The following is a 5,977-nucleotide window of genomic DNA, read 5'->3' as shown; positions in this document are numbered from 1 at the left end:
AAACTGCTAAAAAGTATGAAAATGACGTGAATAACTGGTACCATGCAAGTTATTTAGCTTTCCCTACACCTTTAAAGAACAAACTGGAATTTAAATGTATTTCCTGAAAAGAAGAGTTTGTATTATAAGCTATTCTGAGACATTCAAATTGGATGATGATAAAATTAATAAGAGCCAATTCAAAACCGTTATAAATAGTATGAGTTAATTTAGCTGTACCTTCAATAGTCTGCAAGAGGTGTTGAAATTAAAGGCCCCAGAAGAAAACAAAATAGGAAAGACATTGAAGAAGTCAACGCTAATCCAATAGATACAGGAATATTGAGAGAAAATAATAAAACAAATGAGACCTATCTTCTGCCAAACATATCTGCAGTTTTGCATACAATGGAATGTTGAGTCAAATTTTGACATAGATGTTGACAAAACACATAAACAGTCATTGGGCCTCATTCACCAAATGTTCTTAAGAACAAATGTGTTCTTTAACCCCACTTACGCAGTTTTCACGAAGATTCTGGCATTCACCAATGTTTACTTATTTGGGATTTGTTCTTAGGTAAGAACAGAATTTACGCACACACAAGAGCACTCTTACACACAATTGAGAGCTGACGTGTTTGTGCAAAATAAGTAGTTATACCGTTTTCGTCCGTTCTAATTTAAAATTGAATATTTCTCTCCTTTATAATTTTGCAACTAATAATTGTCATTATTTTACACAATTATATGTTTGTTTGTTTTAAAGATCCCATGACATGCTGTTTTTGGATGCTTTTATATAGGCCTTAGTGGTCCCCTAATACTGTATCTGAAGTCTCTTTCCCGAAATTCAGCCTTGGTGCAGAATTACAGCCACTACGAGCAGTCCCACAATGAGCTTTTCTCAGGACGTGCCGTTTTTGTGTATGTAGCTTTAAATGCTATGAGGAATAAAGAGGCGGGGCTAACTGCCATGCTTCGGTCGTTTGCAAGCGATGTCTCGAGGAAAAACCAATATCGTGCTCGCACGGTCGTAGCTCATTTTCTCATTGGTGGGCCAAATTCTCTGTGCGGGCAAAGCAGAGAAAGGGGAGGTAACCTTCCTCCTTATGACGACAGAAGGAGAGGATTTTCAAAACCGAGCGTTTCAGCTTTCATTTTCTCAAAGGCGGTGAAGAATACCCAGGGCTTGGTTTACATCTATCGAAACTTCTAGCCACTGGGGGACCAAAGGCAGGCTAGGGGAACTCATATTAATGTTAAATAACCTCCGAAAGTGAACATGTCATGTTAATAAATACACACTACACTTACACTTCTATATATTTGTAAAGCACTTGTGTATGAATTGTGCTAGGCCTTAAATAAACTAGCCTTGCTTTGCCTTCAATTCACATCAATTATGTTAACGGTAAACCTTGCCATACAATAATAAGTGACTTATCACGGTATTCATAGGCCCAAAGTAGGCCTCTTCCGCACACTAGGACTACACCACACAATGGCGTATTTATTGCTGCTGCAAAACTTTGCAGATCATGCCCTGAGGAGGGAACGCATCTTCTGTGACCATACCGATTTATTTGCAGAGAGTGACGATTAGGCTACCTGTTGGGACATAATTACTATGTTTTTCTTTTTTTTGGAGTCAAGGCCTCCACCGTCTTTACCACGTCTTTTCGACATTTCTCTGAGTGTGCACACAGCCCTGCCATCTCATGTCCTTTTATGGGAATTAACGGGGTGTTTACCTATGCTAAATAAGAGCAACGGGGTACGAGCTTTCAATTTATGACATATTGGGATTCATCATTCTAAGACAACACCTGCAAACAATTCTGCTGTTTAGGAACACGTCATGAATCACACTTAGACTTTTCTTAGGAGCTTTCTTAAAAACAAATTTAAGAAATAACTTAGGAAGATATTGGTGAATGAGGCCCAATGCTTTTTTTCCAAGTTAAATTTAACAACTCCTATCCAAGTCTGACATACCTACCACAGAAAATAATAAAATCACTTTTAACATGGGAAATCACTATCCACTGTTATCTGGTGTGTTGAGGTTCCTAACACTGATAAAACAGTTGATAAGAGCTTTTAAACATTAGTCAAGCAAAATACATTCCTCTCTCCTGTAAAATGGTAACATAGCCTTGAACATAATTGGTGCTATTCACTCAGGGTTGAGACTAGACCAGCATGTGAAAGATAATGGACAAAATAAAAGATACGCTATGGTTGCCATGGTGAGAATAAAATAGTACATCTTGTGCCAATTTATTTAGCTGCAAAAGTGTTAGTTGTTTTCCAGTTGGAAGCTGCCTAGCTATATATGTTATATTGTATGCATGGCTTATAAGTGTTGTTTCATGTCAAGCTACTACCAAATCTGTGGGAGCTGATTCAAATCTTAAACACAGCTAGAGAAGTAAAGTGCTTTTTTAACAATAGACACAAGGGGCTATATAATACAAATACAAGCGATCTTGCCAAAATGAAACACTTCCTGTCTTTCCTGTGTACAAGATCTTGTAGGTTTTAATATTGCTCTCTCATTTCACCCTCCTTGCCTAGTGCTCCATTTCATCTTCACTCTCTCCCTCGGTTTCCTCCTCCTCCTCTAGAGTACACCCCAACATCTGACCACACAGTGGAGCTAATCTCCCCTCTGCTATCAATCCCATTGGCTGGATGATGTTGTCCCTGGGTAGGAATGAGAGGGAGGTTTGAGGTAGAGAAAGAAATATTGTGTTAAATTAGCATTTTGTGTGAGAGATCTCTCTCTCTGACTTACAAACACACACATAGTGACACCTAGGCACATACACAGACACACACACACACACACACACACACACACACACACACACACGTACACACTCTTACTGTGAGAGCCTGTTGAACATGCTGATGAGAAGCCGGGCCTCTTCCTCCTTCTCTTCCTCCGTCATTCCCTCCATGGGGTCCGGCTGCTCCTCCTCCACCCGCCCGGTCACCGGGTTGATGCGACCTTTGGCTTCTCTGTACTCCTCCGTATCTGAGTCGGAATCACTTGAGTACTGGGTGTTGGTTGATGGTCGACTGCCGCCCAGCATACCATAGTCTGCCAGCAAACCGGCGGCGTTCCCGTATCCCGTGTACTTCACAAAACGAGACACTGTGAGAAGGATGGATCAAGTGGTTATTTGCGAATGACAAGGACATAAATTACAACAAAGCCACAGAGCACAAACACGTCTGGTAACATTTGTTTCTCACACTTAAGGCAAGAATAATGGTCACAGTAACACTCTGTATGTTAGGTTCACATCAATATGGAGTGATTAATAACGAATGTCAGTAATGACAGTAATTAATAACTAATGTAAGTAACACTGCATATTCATTCTAGGGACACATGGGTACCGTTCTCCTTGCAGAGCACAAAGAGAAGCTCGGCGGCGCAGTGTTTGATGGCGGTGTCCACGTTGGTCATCAGCCTGACCAGACAGCCTCTCAGTGTTGACTCCTGCTCTGGTCTGTTGGCAACGTCCCTCAGTGGGGGTAAGATCTGAGTTTGTGGTGTGTGTGTGTGTGGAGGGGGGTTGATCACACAAACATGAGATACACCTAGTTAGGCCCATTTGACAAAAATGTTGGTGGTGGAAAGAGAAAGTAAGTAATAATGCTGTTGGTGAAACAGACTGGTGAGATGAAAAAGGCTTGTATGAGGAGGTCAAGAGGGCTACTGTGTATGATACACATTCAGGTATACCTGTTGCATGTGGAAAAAATGCAGAAAGAAAAATGAAAAAAGCATGCGAGAGAAAGGAGGTGAAGTACCTGCTGTTTGAGGTAGTGACGCGTCTCCTGGTGGACCCGGCAGCTCTCAGTCAACAAGTTTAGCACAGGGGTCAGTTTTTCCTTCAACCTTTGACCCTTAAAGGAAGGGTAGGTAATGTTGTTGAGAAGTAATTATTGTTGTATTTGTTGAAATAAACATCCCAATAAATCTAAAGGTTTGACAGTAAAATGAAATCAATCCAATATCTGTGGACGTCGCAGGACTGCAATGAACACGACCAATCAGCTCAAGTCAGAGTAATGATTTGACGGCATTCAGACCGAATTCAATGATTACTTGTTTGTTAGTCTACTTACCTCCCGGCAGTTGTCAGGTAGCGTGTTTATGTGTTTTGGAGGAGTGGCTTTGAAATGTGAGAGGGGTAGGATCTTTTGGTTTGAATCCTTTCAAACTGGAGCTACAATTGCTAGGTTCGCGAAACTTGCCCACCCTGCCTTTAATATGAGTACAGAGATGTGTGTGTCAACTTTGCGACCCTTCTTTCTACTGTTCTCTTATAGTAATGTAAGGTGTTGCCTGTTGTTAAAAGAGTCATTTGATATACGTATATTATAATGATACACCAATGGAAATTAATGAAGGGAAAATTCTGTATTATCTTTGCCAACTGTTCTATAACAATTCAGAACATTGCAAACACTGCAAACACTTCCTGATTTAGTATTGTTTTCAACACAGTAACTTGTTTTGCTCAAAAACATTCAAAATAAGTAAGTAACATTTTTTTACTTCCCTTTATCAAAAGCTGGACAAGTTTAGGCAGAATTTTGATGAAACTTCTTTTTGATACTTTCCTAGGTTTGGACAAATAGTTAAGGATTTAGATGACAGAGAGAATGGAGAGGAGTTAGCCTCTTAGGATGCTTGCCTCTTTGCTTCCTCTACCTCCCATCCCAGCCAGTCCCACAGGCTCACCCTGTCCAGGCGCTTCTCCATGAAGAGCAGGAGGGTGTGGACACAGTCCATGTTGACCCCTTCCCACTCACGGGAGCCCTCAGACAGGCGCACAGACAGCAGGACATCCAGACATCTCAGGGGCAGGGTGGAGAGGATGTTTACCGTGTGTCTATGGATGGTATGTCAACCATATGTAAAATAATTGAATTGTGTGTGTGTGTGTGTACTTGTGCATTACAATTTATTTTACTACAATGAAACAGAAGTGATGTTACCCTTGTAATTCCTCAGTCAGGTCCTCTCCATCACAAGAGAGAAGCAGGCAATGGCGTAGCACTGCAGCTAGGCGGCGATAGAGCACAGCATCCTCCTGAGAGTGACAGGAGACCAACCCTGCATCTTACAGTTTTTCACAATTGTTAACACACGTTTCTCAAAAAAATAACGGCTTTCTCAAAACTGCACAGACAAAACTGAAAACCTCACACACAAAATGCTAAATCTGACACGCCCTTTGCAAGATAACTCCTTGCCATCAAATCTCTTAACTGTTCACAAAATGGAACTCGTGTTCTCATTTGGTACACACAGCCATATTTTCAAATGACACACACATACCATTCATAACAGTACACACAACTAAGCATTTGCTGCACACTACCAAGCATTCACAGCACACTGTAGTGCAAAATTGAAAACACAATTATAGAAATGGAACACACCATATGAATGACAATGGCTCTGGAGAATGAGCCATTTCTCCTTTTGTAAAATGTCTCAGTATAGGCCTACTTTTTTCATAGTCAAACATAAAACAGCACACAAATATGCAGCAAAAAAAGTTTTATTTCGGTACACACAGAGAACAGGCTGACGGTCTGGACGTTCCTGAATGTAGCATGGTCAGCCAGGATCCTAGTTTGTATTTGTTGGAGTGTGATAGCGTTGTTCTCACGAACCATATTTACTGTGTTTGCAAAAACACTATTGTTATTCTGCATACTTATTATTAATTTTCCTCCACGACCACTTTTTTTGCTTGCCTACTAGTACACCGTTTGAGCTAGAAACACCGTTCAAACGTCATTTGATAAAGTCTGAACTGCTCTAGTGTGCTATTACTTTTCTCACTGATAACTTAAACGTTTTAAGATATTACAGTTGAAAGTGTAAAAAAAACTAAAAAAGGTACATTTCCTGAAGAAAATGTGTGTTTGCTGAATGCAGTTGAAACGATTTTGTTTTGATGGC

The sequence above is a fragment of the Osmerus mordax genome, chromosome 3 (genome assembly GCF_038355195.1).
Source record: "Osmerus mordax isolate fOsmMor3 chromosome 3, fOsmMor3.pri, whole genome shotgun sequence".
Taxonomy (NCBI): Eukaryota; Metazoa; Chordata; class Actinopteri; order Osmeriformes; family Osmeridae; genus Osmerus; species Osmerus mordax.
Note: the sequence above shows the minus strand (reverse complement) of the source record.